At 41.2% G+C, this 20922-nt stretch overlaps 1 protein-coding gene across 5 annotated transcripts in view; it reads right to left on the bottom strand.

Annotated features, from left to right (window-relative positions):
• The window catches only part of TRAF3 (TNF receptor associated factor 3), a 69266-nt gene extending 48587 nt beyond the window's left edge, over window positions 1–20679 (bottom strand). For 4 of the 5 annotated variants that reach the window (XM_042814104.1, XM_042814108.1, XM_042814109.1 and 1 more), the window contains exons 1-3: window positions 20623–20679; window positions 19710–19765; window positions 1923–2064 (exon numbers count right to left, since the gene is read on the bottom strand). The gene's annotated coding sequence lies outside the window, so the exon portion shown is untranslated. The remainder of the gene's footprint in view (window positions 1–1922; window positions 2065–19709; window positions 19766–20622) is intronic. The other variant, XM_042814105.1, reaches the window with a different exon arrangement.
• Window positions 20680–20922: the final 243 nt, after the last annotated feature.

Below are 20922 nucleotides of genomic sequence, written 5' to 3'. Positions count from 1 at the left end.
GCTTTCTCACAGCCGTGCACAAGTCCTTAGCTTACTCTTCACAGGGTTCCTGAGTTTCCAGGCACTGAAGTAACAGTCTTACAACTTGGGTTGTTTTCTTTTGTTTTCTTTCTTCTCCAGCATGGCATAGGTCCCATACAGAGTTTCAGTTACTTAAGCTTGCAGTTATTATTAAGAATTTATTCAGTGCCAAAGGTCATCTTCAGTTTAGAGCCTCTTCCCTGGTTTGTACACTTAACATTAAAAATACATAATAACAGATTTGGAAAGGGGAAAAGCCTGGTGGCTTTGAAATACGGGTAAAAAATTAAAATATGAGAAGAACTAATAAGTACAAACTTTCTACGTGACTTAAAGCACTTCCGTACTTTTCTGTTCTCCTTCACTGAGGAAGAAGGTATGCTGCCTCCTTTCTCTCTCCTCATTTGGACACCCTATCAAGTTCCCATCTCTTCATATACTTGTATGTGTATTACTTCGTATAATACAGCTTCAGTCTGAAGTTGGGAATTGCCTAGCTAAAATAAGGAACAACATCAAGAAAATCTTAGTAAAGCTGAGGGAAAGGAGGACCAGAAATATCCCTTTCTCCAAAAAAAGAGAACATAAATGGTAAAATAAGATCTTTTAAGTACCTTTCAGTTTCTGCATCTAGTCTAAAAGTAGCATCTTAACAACATTTTTTGACTTATGTTGCTTCAGGACACTGAAAATTCCTTCAAGACAGACACGTGCAGTCTCTAAGGATCCTAAGAGAATCCTCAGATTCTCTTAGGAGAAAAAAACCCAACACCTACCATTACATTACAAACTAGGGCCAAGGAAGAAATTCTTGCAGAAAAGTAGCAAGTCTGCTTGACCAATTGTTCAGGATTCCCAGAGTTTCTCTTATTTGGAATGTTCTTTGTCATAATGCTTAAAAGAACTGTAGCAAAAAAAAAAAAAAAAAAAAATAATCTTCAGATGTACTCCTTTTCCATACAAAGTTTTGAAAGAACTTCTCTAGCTTCCAGCCTTATAAAACTGCACCTGCTCTGAGGAACAGGACACAATCTCATGTTCTGTAGTCTCAGAGTATCATCTGCTGCTGCTCTCTGAGGACACGACCCCTGCTGCTCACCCAGAGAACTCAGGAATATTCTGTGTTCTTGTCAAGAAGTTAAAAGGAGCATCTGTTTCACTTTTTCTTGTCCACACTCATTTTACAGATAAAACCAAAGGCAAACAGGACTGCCAGACTTCTGTAGAAGTATCTTTTCTTTCCAAACTTCAGAAAAAGGAAGGTGTAACAAGGAAGGAAAGGAGAACCCCAAAAGTATTTAATGTACCATTCTAAAATATTTCTTCCTCTTGACTAAGGAAGTGGCTAACATTTATAGTGTTTCTAAGCTATTTCAAAAAAAAAAAAGTCTCCCACTGGTATTCAATGAAATAGAGATAATAATGCTTACCTTGGTTGCAAATAGAATAAAATTGATAGAGTGTACTAAAAAATTACTAACAAAGAAACCTCCATTACTATCAGGCATCATAATTCCACCAAGCAGACACTGCAGAAGAATTTGCTGAATAGTCCACTTGGATTGTGTGGAAGACACAAAAGAAGAGTGGTGCTATGAGAGGGTTGGCTCACAGAAACAAGAGAAACTTGCTTGAGATTTGAGGCATCACAGCCGAAAGCAAGTTCAAGCACTGAAGGCGGTTTGTAAAATTAATACCATCAACTTGGAGATGTGAAAACATAAAGGAGAATAAGGTACTTTACGGTTTCACACAATTAAAGGAATTCTACCCCAACCCTCTCCCCCTCCCCCCAAAACAAAACAAAACCAAAAGGAGAAAACAACACTCATACAACTGTCACAAGATTTCTAAAATTACAAAAACAACGTATATAGAAAAAAAAAAAAATCACAACCTACCTGTTTACAGGAAAAAAATCCACAGTGCAAACACAGTGATACACAAGACTGCAGTGTGTACTTCCAATGGATTAATACATCGTCTCCTGCTGCTGAGAGCTGGTCTTGATTCAGTTAAAGCCTAAGCATTCAGGCTTTCCTGCTGGGAAACAAACAAGTAAAGTTGGTTTCAAGTGTCTTCTTTTAATATACAGAAACAATTCTCTCAAGCTTGAAGGCATTAAAGAGAAATAGTATGTTAAAAGTTGCATGAAACCATGCAAACTACATCAACTCAAAAAGCCACACTGAAATTTATTGGTTGACTAGAAAATTCATTGCAAAAATGTATTTGCTTCAAGGAGGAAGTCACCACTGTCACCACGGAGTGAGTCAAGTGATCTGCGAGAATGTTTTACATAATGGGAAAATTTTTATTGGCCAGAGGTTCACAGTGTTCTTAAATTTCCAGAAACTGCAGATGTAAAGATACTTCTGTTAACCTGAACCAAAACCAAGAAAAGAAACCATCTATCTGAGATGCATGCTCCATTTCTCAACGCAGATCTAATTTTACTAGCTACTGTACTTCAACCTGTTCAGCAAAGGAAACATTCACACTCAGATGAAAAAGAGAGGACGTACAAGGACTGAAAACAAAGGTAGGTTTAATATCACCATCAAACAGCATCAAAACCCACTGGCTATCATACCAAGGCCATATCTGAGTTGCAATACTGAGAACTAAACGTAGTTTAAGCTACCAATTTATTGTAAAAAAATAATTATTTGTGAAACAATAAGAATGGATTTACAAGAAGGCACGATACCATCTAAATTCTTCCATGCTCACTTTACTGGGAAATAAAAGCCAACAATAGAGCCAACGATCACTACAGTCAGTCAGTAACAAACTGAAAGGTTTTCTTGCCTTCTTTTACCAACAAAAACATACTCCAGCACAACTACAGCATAAAATCCAGTTCACTCAGAGTAACTACGATGAGGGAATCTTTCCTCCATTTTTCAGGGGTTGATAACAGCCTTCAATCAATCAGGCAGCTCAAAATAAAATCAGAGCATAAATTCAAAGCATTTCACAGTTCAAATATGCTTCTTAGTCTGCTGAAAATGCAATAAATTTAAAAATTCAGATTGTCCAGATTATTGCTTATAGCTTAGTTTCTCCTTTTATTTTTTTTTTTTTTTTTTCATAATAGTAAGAACTAAGTCTTCTTTTTTAATTATACAACTTTTGGGAAGTTGCAAATTGAATAAATACTTTTAATTAATGTTGTGGATGTTCATTGCAGAAGTATTAAGATTTAAGTTCTAGAGTATTTTAGATTGCAAAAATCAAACGTTAATTAAATCTATCTATATAGCAGCTCAAAAACAGAAAGACCACATTTGTTTTAATGCTGAAATACAACTGGCACTTTGGGAAGAGTACAGCAATGCCAGGCATACATCAGGAAAGACAAGGCAAAGGTGGAACTAAACTTGGCAAGGGATGTGAAAAAAAAAAAAAAAGGGATTCTGCAGGTATATTAGTTAGAAAAGAAAGACCAAGGTGAACATAACCCCCTGTCATGGTTTCTTGGTTTTTCATCAGTATTCCACATCATAACATCATGCAGTGCACTGGAAGTTAAAGAGTGAATGCTGCAGTTCCATGGATTGTCAGCATTTCCAGTCTTCAGTTTCAGAAGAGAAGAATGAACTGCAACTCCCAGAAAACTGCATTTTCCTGTTTCCATTTTCCATTCAGAGGGAAAGATAAAATGGACTGGGAGTCACGAGACCTCTCTCTGCTCCCTGGCAGCTTCACCTACATTAGAATAAGGACTTCAGAAACTCTCTCTTTTGCATTTTATTTGACTTATTAGCTTCAATTTCCAAACACATTGCATGATATTGTGTTACCTCACATTCCACTACTACATTTACTAATCCAAGTTTTTCCTTCAGCTCATTGTCACTGTTTTCCTTCATCCAGGTCCAGCTCCCTACCTTTTCCTTTCCCCCATCCCCTTCTTTTCCCAGGGTATGAAATGGTGGGTTCCTTCACTTACATCGTGAAAATAGGCTGAACTCAGAATACCTCTCAATAAATGAGAAGGGAGAAATGATAACCACAGACATGGCTACAGCTACTCAAAAAGTTACTTGCTTCAGTCTCTCACATTCCTAAACTACTAGGTGGGAATTGAGGAAGCAAAAACCACCTCACTGTAAGCAAAGAGCTAGTTAGAGACCTCCTGATGAGACTGAATGTCTGCAAGACTGTGAGGCCCCATGACATGCACCCCTAGTTGCCAAGCCACTCTCCATCGCATCTGAAAAGTCAAAGCAGTCAGGTAAAGCCCCCATGACTGGAAAAAGGAAGATATGGATTTGAAGGCTGGACTCAGTGGATTCAGGGATAAGGAATCAGTTGGACGGTTGCAGCCAGAGGGTTGTAGTCAACAGCTCTGTGTCCAGGTGGAGGCTAGTGACAAGTGGTGTTTTCAAGGGTCTGCCATGAGACCAGTGCTCCTCAACATCTTTATCAATGACCCAGAATAGTGGGATTGAGTACATGCTCAGCATGAGGATGTTTCTCACTCAGAGGGTGGTGACGCACTGGAACACGTTGCCCAGAGAGGTTGTGGATGCCCTGTCCTCAGAGGCATTCAATACAAGGCTGGATGTGGCTCTGGGCAGCCTGGTCTAGAGGTTGCCAACCCTACCCATGGCAGGGGGGTTGAAAATAGACAATCTTTGAGGTCCTTTTCAACCCGGGCCATTCTATGTTTGCTCATGACACAAAGGTGAGTAGTATAGTTGATACAACAGAAGGTAGGGATGCCATCCAAAGGGACCAGCACAAGCATGAAAAGTGGGTCCACGTGAACTTAAGGAGGCTCAACAGTACCAAGCTAAAGATGTTACACTTCAGTCATGGCTATACCAGATATTGTACAGACTGGGAGAACATACTGAGAGCAGCACTGAGGAGGACTTGAGGGTCCTGGAGAATGAAAAGCTCAACATGAGGCAGCAATGTGTACTTGCACTCCAGAAGGCCACCAGTACCCTGGGCTTCATCAATGGGGAGTGGCCAGCAAGGCAAGGGAGGTGACTGCTCCCCTCTTCTCTCACCTCAAGAGACTTCATCTGCAGTACTCCATCTAGTCCTGGGCCTCTGGCACAAGACAGACATAGAACTGCTGCATCCAGAGAAGGGTCACGAAGATGATCAGAGGGACTGGAACACCTCTCCTGTAAAGAAAACCTGAGGGATCTGGGCTTGTTCAGTTCAGTGAAGAGAAGGCTCCAGGAAGACCACTTTATGCCCTTCCAGTACTTGAGGAGAGTTTTTAAGATGGAGAGAGATCAACTTTTAACATGGGCATTTAGGGATAGGACAGAGAGGAATGGTTTTAAACTAGAAAGGGGAAGATTTAGATAAGGAACTCGGAAGAAATTTTTTTACTCACAGTATTGAGGCACTGAAACAGTCTGCCCAGAGAAACAGCGTATGCCCCATCCCTGGAGGTGTTCAAGACCAGGCAGAGTGGGGCCCTAAGCAGTCCGATCTAGTGAGTGGTAACTGCCCACACCACTGGGACTGGAACTAGATGATCTTTAGGATCTCTTCCAACCCAAGCCGTTCATTCTATGATTCTACGAAATCAGAAAGCAATTTTTTAACTGTTATCTGGGCATGAACCCACACATTTATCTGAAGGCTCAAGTCCTATGTTTGGAACACACAGCCCAAGTAGTAGTAATGTAGCTGCACTACCTAAGAAAAATACAACACATCTGAGCTGCAGCAGCCAAAGCAATGAATTGTGCCAAAGACCCAAAGTTGCCAGCAGCTTTTCCAGAAACCAGCACAGCTTTTTACATTCTGCAGGATAACTGAACACCTTCACCCTGCACCCAGCCTTCCTATTGGTCTGAAGAGCATGGTATTTTCAGTGGCTTCATCAACTTTATCCATCAAGTGAACACCAGTCCTCACCTTCCATGAACTAGCAGGCTGCACTCCCTGTATGCCTTATCAAAAAACCACAGCCAGAACAATACTGGTTTTGTGGTCTGCCTTAGTTTTTCCACCTAAAGGCAGCTGATGCTCTTCAAATTCTAAGTATAAGCACAGCTCTTCCTAGTGTGTCATGCAATCAGAAGTCATACTGGAGCAAGTTTAATCCGTTCTTTTGAAAGATGGTCCTAAAACGATCGGAAACCTTTGAGCCACTGCCATAAGCAAGGGTCATGCCATGAAAGCACCTTTCCTCAACTCAGATAGGAATACAGTGCTACAGAGGGTTCAGTACAGTCTTGTCAAATAACGTATTTCCACTTGCTTAAGGAAAGGGCCTTTGTAAAATAATAAAAAACTGCACCATTAAAAAAAAAAAAAAAAAAAAGAGAAAGCAGTACTAGCAAACCAGACAAGAGGCAAAGAACACAAAAAAAGAATTCCTTGCAGCAGCAGCAAACAGATGTATGCTAGCCCCTAGTGTAATCCTATAAAGAAAGGAAGAAACGAGCAGATGAAGGCAAACAATATCACCACACAACTGGAAGGCTCCTTTGTTCCTGTAATTGAGACCTCTGTCCTTCTACTGTACTCTGCTCGAAGGCAGATTAAGAAGCCCCCTCTTGGTTGATGACACCAAGCTGAGTGGTACAGGTGATACACTGGAGGGAAAGGATGCCAACCAGGACCTGGACAGGCTTAAGAGGTGGGTCCAAGAAACCTCACAAAGTTCAATACAGAAAAGTGCAAAGTTCTCCATCCAGGTAGGAGCAATCCCAAGCACAAATACAGGCTGGGCAGAGAATGGCTTGAGAGCAGCCCCAAGGAGGAGGATTTGGGGGTGCTGGTTGAAAGGCTTAACTGAGGCAATGTGAGCTTGCAGCCTGAAAAACCAACCATTTCCTGGGTTGTATCAAGAAAAGTGTGACCAGCAGGGGAGGTGATTCTGCCCCACTGCTCTCATGAGATCCTACCTGGAGTACTGAGTCCAGTTCTGGGGCTCCCAACACAAGAAAGACATGTGGAAGTTAGAGCAGGTCCAGAGGAGAGCCATGAAGACAATTAGAGGGTTGGAACACCTCCCCTTGCAGGGACAGGCTGAGAGAGTCGGAGGTTTTCAGCCTGAAGAAGAAAATGCTCTGGGAGGACCTTTTAGCAGCCTTCCAGTACCTGAAGGGGCCTACAGGAAAGCTGGGGAGGAATTTTTTATAAGGACATGTAGCAACAAAACAAAGGGAAATGGCTTTAAACTGGAAGAGAGTAGATATAGACTAGATATTAGAAAGAAATTATTTACTGACAGACACTGGAACAGGTTGCCCAGAGTGGTTGTAGATGCCCCTCCCTGGAAGTGTTCCAGGTCAGGCTGGATGGGGCCTTGAGCAACCTGGTCTAGTGGGTAGTATACCTGCCTTTAGCAGAGGGGTTGGAATTAGATGATCTTAAAGGTCTCTTCTAACCCAAATGATTCTATAATTCTATTATATTGCTATTTACAAGCAGCTGAGAGCTCACTACAAATGTATTCACTTCTCAGACTTTACACTGTTTCCGAGTCAAGAGTATGGAGCAGAAACTCTTATGTTTGGGCAAACTGCAGACAATAGCAACTGATTAAAGTTGTGTAACATTTCCATACTTGCTTCACCTACACATTTTTGTCATGTTCAATACTGGTTTTACCGACTGACATAGAACTGAAAAGTCATCAGCCCAGTTTCAATTCCCACCCCTCCTGTTTTTCCAAAGTTAGTTAATTCAGACCATCTTCTCTAACTCGTTCTTCCAGGACCATGGCAAAGCTGTAATACTGTCAAGAAGAGCGCTGACCATTCCCTGCAACTGCACAAAGAATGACCCAATCACCACATCATCTCATTCTAGCTACTGAAAACAAATGAATATCCAGCATTAGCCTAGAACAATGGGAACTGAACTCTTCTGTACTAATTACAGCCACTATATGCTGACCTCTTTATTCAAGCAGTGAACATCTCAATACACGTAGAATACTGTATCAAAAGTACAAAGATTAAGGGTTTCTTTAACATGTTCCTATTTACAGGAGGAAGAGTAGAGAGCAGAAGAACAAAGAAACAACATCAGTTTAAAGGGAGTACCATAAGGCCTCAGAAAGTTCTACCAGGGCAGACAGGCCATACACGAACATACAAATTATTATATGCTCTCTAAATGCTTTTGATCCTATTTTACTTACTGTATCTAACACTAGGCATAGGCTCTAATGCCTGAGCCCCAGGGACTAACAAGAGCCATTAAGATTCTGCTGTATCTTTGTTTGGTCTTCACATCTTTCCCTTTGAATTTACCACGCTTGTAGCGTTAATAAAAATTACAACATGGGTCCTTCATTGTTACTGTTCACTTCACAACTTCATACAATGTAAAACTTATGTTCACTGGCGGTTTAAGTAGCATTCATGGTATCAAGACAACTCCAGCACATACAGCTCTGGGTCTGTTTTACAAGTAGGGGAAAGATGCCATTTCATTTCAATGCTTGTAACAGCATCAGGACTGACACGTTGCATTTAGTCATAAATTCAGACTTAGGCATTTCAGTTAGGATGAGGTTGTAGGCCAAGTATTTTGAGCTCAATGACACCTTGAATTGGATTCAATATTTGAAAGCAGGAGAACAAGAGAAATTGAAGATGCAAGAAAAATGTAGGCTGTATGAAAATTTAAGAGCAGTGAGTTACCCAAAGCCAATGACTGTACCCCAGTCAAGACCTGTTCATTTTGAATTGGAATTCTGTTCTCCAGAGAACTTGCATGCAATCTCAGTTTGATATCCATCTGCAAAAGGAATGGATGCCTTCTCTACTGTTCAATCCTTTAAATCGCTTTGAAAATTTCAACCACCTCAGGAGACAAAAATAGATGCCTAGGCAGCGTATTGGAGGATAATCACAGCTATTGGCATCCTTCTTCTCACTTTTCCAGTTCATTCCACACTATCCCTGCAATTACATCCTGTAAAACAGAACATCTTAACCCAGTCCCCTAGACCTCAAATCATGACACCAAAAGAACTGTGATAAAACTCCTATGGAAAAAATTCTAATAGCTTTTACCATCAGTCTGCTATCTTGCAGATGTTTACAAATTACATCTATTCTAGTTTTCCTGGTAAATAAAATTCTATTACTCAGTTTCACATTACTCATTTCACAGATATCACAAGATAAAACACTAAAACACATCTGGAATTGCATTTAACCTCTATGAATCACCACAAACATGCTGAAGAGTTAACCATTAGCTGGATTATGCATTATATCACCTCATCCTCACATAGAAATAGGCAGTGTTCAATACTTTATTCCTCTTGGCATCAACTATTGTTACTTTTCCCTTCTTATTGACTGCTGGAACAATATCCTCCTACTGTTCAAAACCATATGAAAGATAATGAGAACATATTTGTACCTCCTTCACTAGTTTGATATTGTTTTATGTCTCAAACACTCTTTTTTTACTCCATCTGCCTGTGTCATTCTTTCTTTCTTATCCTTAACATTCTCACCTAGCTTCATACTTTTTTTTTTTTTCCTTGGATCTGAGGTCATTAGCAGTGTACTGACTTAGTCAAATAGGTCTGCTGCTATGTGCCAGTGCAAAAGGAAGTACTAATCAGTAATTCACACTTTTTCCCAACAGAGCAGGTAATATTACTGACTTTTTCTTGGTTTCTAATATTATTTCCTATGGCATCCTATAAGTTTTCTGAACTCTAGCTATTCTACTCTTCTCTATTTTGCTATTCTCCCCCCATCGTTTCCTAGAAATAATGAATTAATCAGTTCAAGTTAATCTTTCACAAGCTACTTTTTATTTCTGTTTCTTAACCAGCTCTTTCCTCTCTTTGTCGCTGCTAAATCAAGACAAGTTTATCATCAAGAGCTTTCCTGCGCATCAATAAACATAAGAGCACTGTCCTATCCACACTCCTTTCCTGAAGGATGTATGTGCAAATAAAATCCTTCATTTCATATTTGATTGTTCATTTGTTGTCTTTCTTCTTGAGCAGAAATAAGTTTTGCCATCTGTTTTCAGTGGATCCATTACAGCACTGCTTTTACCAGTCTCTAGAACCCCTTTAACTTTTTTTGCAAAAAAAAAACAAAAAAAAACAAAAACCACTCATAATGCACTACAATATTTTGTCCCTCCTTTCCTGACTGTCCTCTCTGATGAACATTCTAATGGGATATGGTTTTGACTCTATTTGAGCAATAGCTACTCCTTGAATCTAAGCACTGCAAAATACACTGGTAAATCCTAGTAATGGCGAAGTCTTAGCCTATAAACACAATGGTAGCCACCTAATCAGATACAAGCAAAGACAGGAGGCAAGAAGGAAGGCCAAGATTTGCTAATATCTTGCTAGTAGAGACCCAAAGCAAGAATATCACTACCCTGTCTACACACTTCTGTCTATACATGATCCTACAGCAATGTTAGTCTCTATTCAAGATGACCAAGCATGACTTACTTTCTTCTAGATTCACTTCCACGCTTGGATTGGCCTAACTCAGAAAGCCAAATCGTGTAACTGAGGAATAGCAAGTTCATATTTGATGTGAAGTCATACAGCTGTAACCACTATCTTCTACCTGCCCCTTCGCATGTTATTATTAGCCAACAGTAAATTAATGGTAAAACACTCAAGGTGAAGCTCTCATTTTCTCACACAATAGTTTGTCCATTTCCCCAGTTATCACATAACTGTTAACATTTAAGTAACATTTTATTTAAGTTTTTCCCCAAGTGGACAACTAAGGTCATCAAAGAGAACCAACCCTCTGCCTTATTACTTCAACCAGCTTGATTCTAGGGAACTAAGCAACTTACAATCACACAGCCCAACGTAAGGTTCGAAAGCAAACAAGGAATTTAATCAAAGATCTCATTTCCTTTCCTTGAGAAAAGAAAATTACACATGAGATCCAAAATAATTTTAAATTTCCAACCCCAAGATGAGGATGCTTGCTAAGCCTGCCAGCCAACCTTCACAAATGCTTTTGAATAAAAAAGAGTCAGAAGAAAAAGACATATATATATATATAATATGTCTTATATATATATATATATATGTCTTTTTCTATATATATAAGACATATTTTCTATTATATAAGACATATTATACATATATATATATGTCTTATATAATAATAATTCCTTTCCTTAAAAGGAAGTGGATATATATAAAAAAAAAAAAAAAAATCCCTCTGTTACATTTCTCACTCAATGCTATTCAATGCTACCAAACATTTTTAGCTGACTGGTCACAATAACCTGTACTCTTTAAATCCTGTTAAAAATACTTATACCTCTATCAGGAAGAGGGCTGTCGCTTCATGAACCCAATCAAGAACCAAAAACGTTTTGGGGTTGAAAGGACCTTAAAGATCATCTTGTTCAGCACCCACAGCTAACTTCTCTTCCTGTTGACCAATACTATTTCTAAAATTCAGGTTATGTGGGTTTTTTCGTTTTGTTTTTGTTTTTTCTGCTTACAGCTCTGTGGTATGAAAGATATCAAAGACCTCATCAGCCTTGCCTTGCCATCTTTGAAGGAGTCCTAACAGCAAGAATATGCTTGCAAATGCACATTGTTTTAAATTAATATGTATGAAGAGTTGAGTGTCCAATCATGGGTGTTAAGCTCAATTTAAGATGTCCTAAAGTATCCAAGACATGCAGAAAAGGTAGGTATGGTTTTAGACACATGGGAAATCGACGAGGTTTGAAGCAACAACTTCAGACCACTCAGATTGGCATAAACTATGGCCTTTATGATAGTACTATATGCCTACAGATTAGCACCACATTTGTTGCCTTAGGTTTTCCTGAAAACCAGGAAAACCAGCCATGGCTTGTGCAAATGAATACTATCATTCTCTTGTTCAGTTAAAACAAAACACTGCTCTTCAGAAGTAAAAACTAAGTGGACAGCAGGCAGCAAGAAGACTTGAACTCCAATTTATATGGGTGTTAACACTGTAATGGTCAGACTAATTCACTTGGGGATTTTAAAAATCAAGTACTTCTTGACACTGCATTTCTTTCGTACTACCTACAGTTATCCTCATCTACATGGTAGTGGTGTATGAAAGAAACTCAGAACCATCTTTCAAACAGATGAGTGTTACAACAAAAGAGGCAGCTGCTAGAATCTAAATCACCCATGCAAAAAGTGTATGCTTTGCTTCTTCCATGCCTCCTTCCCATGGAAACAGCCTTTCTTTTCAGTATCTTACCTGTTTATTTCAAACTGAAAAAAAAATCTTTGTAAGTATCACTGCCTTTGGAAAGTATTTTAATGAAAAGAAAACATTAAAAAAAGAAAAATAGGGGGGGTTGGGGTGGTTGTAAAAGCAGTTCTAGGTAGATGTCTGCTTCCATTAGGTACATAAATATTTCAATCCCAGCAGCACCATCTAATGGAGAGTTCACCAATTTTTTGCCCTTCTTTAATATGACAAACATTTTATTTTAGAGGTGTTAACAACTGGTACTATAACACATGGCCTATTTATTACGCTACAAAAACTGATTATCTACAAGAGAAGCCAAATCATTTTTCCACAGACAGCAATCTGACAGCCTTTTTTTTGCAGATACTTTCACGTGCAAATGTATTAAGTACAGTAGAAAGTTTGTTTAGCCAGCAGATAAGAGTTTAGTTAAAACTACGTAAAAACAAAATATTTGTGAAGAAGCAAGGATAGTTTAAAAATACCTTATGAATGTTTAAACATTCTCTTCAAAAGCAAAACAGAGGGAAAGGAAAAGTCTAAGGACAGTGCTGAATCTTAACCACAGCAACCAAAGTCATTATCTACACCTGCTAAAAATCAAGTCCAGCTCTCCAAGGTATCTTTAAGGTTGTTCCTCTGCTACAAAATATACTATGGGAGACGGGCGGTAAATGAACAAAAAGCATCAGTAAAGCATGCAGTAAGATGACTGCTGGCAATTTCCACTATTTGTCTCATTAACAACATTTTCTTATGTAAACAAACATGTCAGGAGAGCATAGTTACATATGAAATGGATCTATAAGTACTTTCTTTCTCACTGCATTTTGTCCCTTTTTCCTCGTATCATTTGTTACATCACAACGCTGCAAGCAAGGTCTCAACTACCCCATACTTTGCCACACTGACATTCTTGCTACGGAATAACCACCTTTTTACATACAGCTTAAAGGACTTTCAAAACCTATCTGACCTATCAGGTCATTTCTAAACAGTCAACTGATATATTGAGTTTGTATCAGAAAACAAACCTTAGTGAATAACGTTATGAAGTTACACCACCATACTTCACCTATAAGTACTACTGGCTTTGCATACACAAGCAGCATAATTCCAAACCCCTTCTACACCTATTCTGGAAGGATATCCTCATACAGAACACTGTGGGCAGAAATTTGTTTGCTTGTCTTAAGTCTTTAGGAAAAAAATAAAAAATTTAAAAAAAAAAAAAAACCCCACAGGCAAACAGAGGGGAGAGTAAATCCCCTAAACTCCCTCAAGAAGTTACTGGGTAAAATACTCAAGGTTAGATTGCTAAACAAACTTTGTTAAAATGAAAGTGAAGCTTTCAGGAATTTGTAAGAAGGAAAGGAGAAGAAGGGGAATTTATGGGCCCAGGTGCCAAGAAAGAGCAGATGGAGAACACAAACAACAAATAACACTAAACTTGTTTTACCTTCCCGGGGACTGCCGGGCATTCTGCTGCACATGCTCCAAGAAAGTGTCAAAATACCTTACTATCACATAGATTAAAAACCCCGCCAAGCACAGGCAACACAGCAGCAGTGTCCACTACTACGACTACAATGCAGGATCCATTGGTATTTCCATTATGTATCAACACCTTCAGCAGGAGAAATGCAAGTTTACCAATGGCGTATTTCCTGAACTGAAATGCAAGAGGACACTGCTCCCCTCTCAAGGATACTGTTCTGAACAGAAAAGAAAGCAGTGAAATGGACATACTAAAAGAGCATTTGAAGATTCAAGGACATACAGACTTCAGACAATAGCAGAGTATGCTGTAAGGCCATCTTTGGCAATCTGGAAGAGCCTGTTAACTCATCTTGGGTGGAGGGAAAAAAGAAACAGGCAGCTACAAAGAGGTGAAAGGAAACCTGATTTACAGATAAAGATTACTAGTCAAAAGTATGAAAACAAATCCAAGTCTGAAAATAAGTATTTCAAGACAAAAGTGACGAAAATGGGAACTAAAGCAAACAGCAAAATGTAGTCAGCTGTTTTGGTCATGTAAGATGAGAACACCTTGGAATAAAGTCATCCCTTCACAACTTAAACTTACAACAAAAAATACAGAATGACTGAAAGCAGTCCTTTTTATAAGGGCATCTAATGACAGGACACAGGAGATGGTTTTAAATTGGAAGAGGGCAGATTTAGACTAGATATTAGGAAGCAATTTGTTACTGTGAGGGTGGTAAGGCACTGGAACAGGTTCCCAGTGAGGTTGTGGATGCCCCCTACCCAGAGGGGCTCAAGGCCAGGCTGGATGGGGTGCTGAGCAGCCTGGTGTAGAGGGAGGTGTCCCTGCCTATAGCAGGGGGTTGGAACCAGATGATCTTAAAGGTTGGAACTAAGTGATCTTCTAACCGAAACCATCCTATGATTCTATGAAAATGAGGCACTTCCATGAATCAGAGGAAGAAAGCTGAGAAGTTAAGAGCATTTACATTGTTTGTATTTCTCTTCCATCTCAAGTTGTTTGGCCAGTCTGTAGAAGAGTATTTCATTAATAATTGAATTGCATAAAATAGAGAAAGGGGAGTCAATTAAGATGGTTTGAAGAAGAATAAAACAAGAAGAAGGCAGATGGAAAATTTAAGACTGTACTTCCTAAGCAAAAATCAAGACTTAGAGAAGTCATCAAATAAATGGTCAGAAGGCTATCACTCTAGGAAACTTACTCTTTGGAAGGTTCTGTGGTGCTCAGAGACATGATTTAGCAGAGGGTTGTTAGAGTTATGGTAGTATGGTTAGGTTGTGGTTGGACTTGATGATCTTTAAGGTCTTTTCCAACCTGAGCAACTCCATGATTCTATGATTCTTCTCTGTGGAAAGGCAGAGACAGTGGATAGTAAACTGGTAAAGTTTACTGGTACTACATACCTACTATGAAAACTCCAGCAATTGTCCTATTTATTTCTCTCTCTCATGCACATGGACAAGCTTACATAATGAATTTCATTCACATTGCCAAATTTTGGTTCACAAGCTGGGCTTTGCTGTTAAAAAGTTATTTTAGGCACATTTATTGTAAGAGTAAGCTGGTTCCATAGAATAAGGAATAATTATTAGTGCTCTAGAACAGCCAAAGCAGAAAGCTGGGAATAAGTAAAAGCACCATTCTGACAAATTGTTGTGTACTCTCAGATTCCTAAAACACTGCATATTTGCTGTACACAACAATGCAAGAGCTGTGAAGCAAATTCTATTTCCTGCCGTGTAATACTGATGGAACAGAATGGTACAGCCCTGCAGAAGAGACAGAACGGGATACCTTCACACAGCTCATGCAATTTGTTTCCTTTGTCCATGGATAATGCTCGTACTGCCAGGTTCTGTCTCAACACATCATCTCTGATGCCCTCAGACTGCAGGAAAGCAACACTATTTCCATTTTTACAGACTAGGAAAAGACAAAACCAGAACGGGCCAGAAGCCAGGCAGATACAAGCCACAGAATGTACGATAAGTATTCTCAGAAGTCCCAGCCAGCTACTACCTAACACCAGAAGCACTTAAATATCAGCCCCTTAGTATCGAGTCCAAAATACACCAGATAACAATAACCAAGACACCAGTGGGAGACACACCAGCAGGCTCTACGCCTTTCCTCATCTCAGTAATTGTCTTAACCACTTGACTGGGGCACCATGCTTCCTCTTACTCCATTTCTCAGGCACAGAGTTTTCATTATTCCTGGCACAGCAGAAGAGCTTGAAGAGAAGGAAGTGACTCTACGCTTAACTGGCCAGTGGCTGACTATGAGAATGCTCCCCAGGGAAGTAGAAAACTTGGCTTGGAATCCCCCTTCTGCCCCTGGGACACCAGCATGATGTCACACCACTCTGCACTGCAACAAAGGTCCTCATTGCTTTGGCTGCACAGAATGACTTACAATACAGACCTTTACAGGAACAAGGAACAGCCTCTAGGTCTCCTACATCTTACATTGGTATCTTCCTTCAACAGGCCATCTTCTTACCAGAGCTGGAATATGTACAAAGTAGCAAGCAGAAAGGCACTTCACATCTTACAGAAGCACCTGCAACATGCCTTTCAAGACAGACCAAATTGAAGTAATTCATTTTGTTAGAGGCCTAAGAAAGCTGTGAAGACTCATGCCCACCCAAGACAAGCCTGGAATGCCATATCTTACTTGGCTTACCAAAAGATGCTTTCTTTTACTACTGTGTAAACCACAAACTCAGGCAAGTTCAGCATTGCTCCGAGTATTAAACTTCTGTAATAATGAGCTTCCATACAGTCATCATTACAGCACGTAAAAGAGAAGTTCCTCACTCTTGCATGAGCTGTGTGGACCTCCTTCAGTAAAGTTTTTGTTTAAGGCATTTGCTATGCATACTATATGCGAAAGGCTATTTTCACTTCAGATAATGTATACCATATTAGAGAACTATTGGTGATTTTATCATTGTAAATGACCTACAGAACGTTCACTCTATACAGCAGATAAATCTATTTCACAAGTGAGCCTTTTATGACAGTATATAAAGTAATAGTGGAACTATAAAATGCTCCAACCTAAAGCATTTCTGCTATGCCCAATGCAGTTCTAATGCTTACAATTTGCAGCAATCAATCTTGATGTCAAAGCACACAATAACCCTGTTTACAGAACAGGGGAGCCAGGGACAGAGGCCACCACATGTACAACATGGAACTTCTGCATCCTTGAGCATGTTGAGACTTCTCTTCCCGTGCTGCTCTTTGCTAGATGAAATGCAGGATTCTACTAGAATCACACTTTGCATACGTGGAGTAAATCAGCACGGAAGAACAACAGGATAGAAATCAAAGGCTTAACATTTTCGGGGTGTGGAGAGGATTAGTGACCTACAGTTGCTATGTGTAATTTTAGAGACACTTGCCCTGTTAACCAGGTTATAAAGCCAACAGTCAGTAGCAATTGAAGTCAGAATGGCAACAGTATTCTACTGTATGTGTTAGGGTAGAAAACATCTCCAAGAAGAAAAAGAAGTCCAAAAGAACTACACAGCTATCAAATTTCCAATATCAAATTGTCTTTGTACCTTATTTCCTTCCTAAGTTATTTGATATTTCTACTTAATGCTTTCCTTATTGGTTTCTAGGTTCCCTTTGGGGGAGGGAGGGGAGCTCTATTTTATCTTCACTCTCATTAGCACAGACAACAGAGCACCTCTTCCTACTTCCTACTCTGCAGACACCTAATCATCTTTCATTGCAAGTTGCCACCTCTTTCCTCCAAATTCTCTATCCCTTCTTTTTTCCTCTTGTCTGAAAAAGAACATAAAAATATTAAAGACAGATAAATTGAAAAGTGTTATTTCTCAAAACAAGCATAAACAGACTTTCCCACTTACTATAGTATGGGCTTCCTGCAGGCAGAGCTGGGAGACCAGTTACATTCCCTTTGCCAGCCCCTTGCTGCTGTGGTTTCTATGTCACCACTTCATCACTGCAGGTTAAAAAAGCCAGTACAATAAAACCTTGCATGGCTACAGCACTTTTCCTTATGCTACAGTCATACCTTTCCTTTGATGCACAAACATACACAACTCTCCCTCTCTTGGCTTCTTTTCCCCATATCACATCTTGAAATCTCTGATTTCACTCTCTCCTACCACTTTTGGTGTTCCTGAGCCATAGGCGAAAAATGCCAGGAGGTTTTAAATACAAGCATCATATTCAGAAAGTACCCACCCACAGCCATTAACAAAAAAAAAAACCAAAAAAACAAAACAAAAAAAAACCTTAAGTCTTGGCAATTCTTTAAAGGAACTGCGCACAAGAACACAGACATCTGAAACCAATGTGTAATGAATAGTCTTCAGACATCATAGGATTCAGCACCTTCAATTAAGAAACACTATTATAACAAAAAAATGGAATCCAGCTGTTGCATCATCTGAGATACTGCAAGAATAACACATTCTGATGTCTAATATCTATTCATACAAAGCCAATTCAGAATACTGGATTAGATTTCAGTCATACCTATTTTTAAACCGCCTTACTTTTTATCTTCAGAACTCTGATTGCCTACTTACCAATGTATTTACATGCCAGTGATTTAACAGCAAAAGTCAGAAATTAAGATTGCTGGCTTTTTTAGCAATATCTACTAACATGGTATCGAAAAACACGGTCCTTCTCTGTCACTTAAACTTCATATTGTGGACAAGAACAATATAAAGATCCAAAACGCTGCAAATGTTGAAATGCTTTAGAAAACAAACTGTGTTAGCATGGACTGGTAAGACCCCTTTAAGAATTTTTTTTTTTGTCACTGCTGTTAAGTACTGCCATCTTAAACGGTTTTCCAAGGTACCAACAGTAAATATGCTGACGTGATGGTGATCAAATTCTCTAATTCTACACTAGAACCGCTTCCCAAAGCCAATATTACCAAACCTGATTGCAAGAGGACCTCTGGCAAGCCTGAAGACTTGCTCCTTCAGTACCCTCTTTGAAAGAGAATTTGCTCTGATACTGAATGCATTTCACCTTTCTATATCATAGGTAAAGCTACTGTTGGAAGCTCTGAATCAATGTCAGATTTCAGTAAAACACCTACCATTCTCTTGCTGTACCAAAGCAACTTTTCTAACCTCCCAGGGCAGTCTGCTTGCAATGCCCAAACTCATGACACATCAGTGTTTCCGTTATCAGGCTGTATTAAAGGGGTTTCCCAGCCTAGCCACAAAGAACTCTGATTCAGTCCAAACATCCAAGTACCTCTTCTCTTAACATCAAAACCTTCTCCCTAGGCATAATAATCAACATTTATGTCTACGTTACTCTATATATGCTTCAGTATGGACTGCCATTAGTAGAGACTTTGAGTCAAATAGTGCATCTTCAAGGAAAATATGCATTATGTTGTCATCTCTTTAGCCGTAACTCCAACAATCAATGCATGCTTTACATTCATGCTTCTGTGTAAGTCAATACCCATTCTGAATACAGACTTCGCTATTTCATATTTAGCCACTTATCCGCTGTGCTGCATACAGCCAGCGTGCCTTTACATCACACACTGAGCTCCGTTCTGGTCTATGAATGCAAGTTGAGATTAGTGCACAGCATTGCTACACATTGCATTCCGTGGGATGAACCAACAGTGAAAAATACACAGCTCTACTGAAGAATAAAAGCACACGCATCACAATGCACAGGACTCTGATAGATCTCAGCATGCTAGTGAAGTCCCTGACTGCAAATTTCCAATTGTATCATCGGAACTTCCCACATTTACTACTACAGAAGCAGAAAAAAGATGAAGAATGTCCTAATGCATGGTACAGACTCACCCAGAGGGGCACACACAGCCTTTCATGTCACACACAGGCTCTGACTGGCAGAACATAAGATTACACCTTTCAACATTAAGACCATCTCAGTTGTTTCTCCACACGTAATTCACATCTCAGACACAAATAAATCAAGATGTAAATGCCTTACCTTCCTATTTTACAAGCCACTGCAGTTCTCAGATTATGAGTCAGTCATAGGTTCATCTGCAGAGGAATGACTCAGTATAAACTTTTAAACACTCATTATTTTCCCTAACCCTACAACGCGATCATTAATTTAAGCCAGCAAAACGCGATGCTGCAAAAACAGCGCAGGAGACGGGTGGCGTAAAAAAATAAAAAAAATAAAAAAAATAAAAACACCAAAGCGCTGCTCGCTCCCGCCAGACAGCGAGAGGCCGTTCGTTGCATGTAGGAAAAGTGGCTCCGTCCACAACTCCTCCCGCACCGCCGGGCCCGCTCCGTGCCAGCGGCGGCGGATGTCCCGCGCTGACCGGGGCCACCCGCCCCGCTGCCGGGGCTTGGAGCCGCGGAGGGCGGCAGACTCGCGGGGGGCCCCGCTCGGCACCGGGAGCGGAGCGGCGCGGCGGCTGTCGGCGGTGCCCCTTTAAAGGCCGTCGTCCCGCCCCCAGCACCGCATATGGAGGGAGCCAGGAGCGGAGCGAGGCTTCTGCATTCAAACGCCACATCAAACGCCGCAAGCGCCGCTCCCGCACGGCTCCGGGCAGGGCCCGACGGCGGCTCCCCCCGCGGCACGCAGCCCCCGGGGCGGCGGGAGGAAGGCAGAAAGGAAAGAGGGGGAGGGGGGAGGGGGTGAGGAGGAGAGGTAAAAATCAGCGAGCGAAAACGGGGCACCTGCAGAGCGCCGAGCTGCCGAGCCCGCCTCGCCGCCACCGGGGTCCGGCAACAGGCGGAGCGCCCGGTCCCGCAGCGCCGTGCCTCGGCCGGGCGGGCGGCGAGAGCCGGGGTACGGCGCGGAGCCGAGGGAGCCCGAGCCCACCCGCAGCCCCGAGCCCCGCTCCGGCGCGGTACCCCGTCTCCGGGTCGAGCAGAGCCCCTACCTGCGTGCGAGCGAGCGTGCGGCGGCGGGGCGGCAGCCGGAGCCCGGCGAAGGCGACCGCCAGCCCGACGGAAAGTCCCTGCCGCTCTGCGCCGTCTCCCCCCGCCCCACACTTCCTCTCCCGCCCGCTCAGGCTGGAAATCCCCGGCGAAACCCGCTCCTCCTCACACACCGAGGGGCGGGCCCGGCCCGGCCGCTCAGCGCGCAGGCGACGGCCGGGGGCCGGGCCTGCCTTAGCCGGCTGCACCTGATGCTGCCGATACTCGGCACCCGCGGCCGCGGGGCAAAACCCGGGGGGCCG

Source organism: Centrocercus urophasianus, unplaced genomic scaffold, assembly GCF_019232065.1.
Source record: "Centrocercus urophasianus isolate 14NV4802_14NV808 unplaced genomic scaffold, USGS_Curo_1.0 seq_14, whole genome shotgun sequence".
Lineage (NCBI taxonomy): Eukaryota > Metazoa > Chordata > Aves > Galliformes > Phasianidae > Centrocercus > Centrocercus urophasianus.
This window is presented reverse-complemented; position numbering and strand designations above follow the sequence as displayed.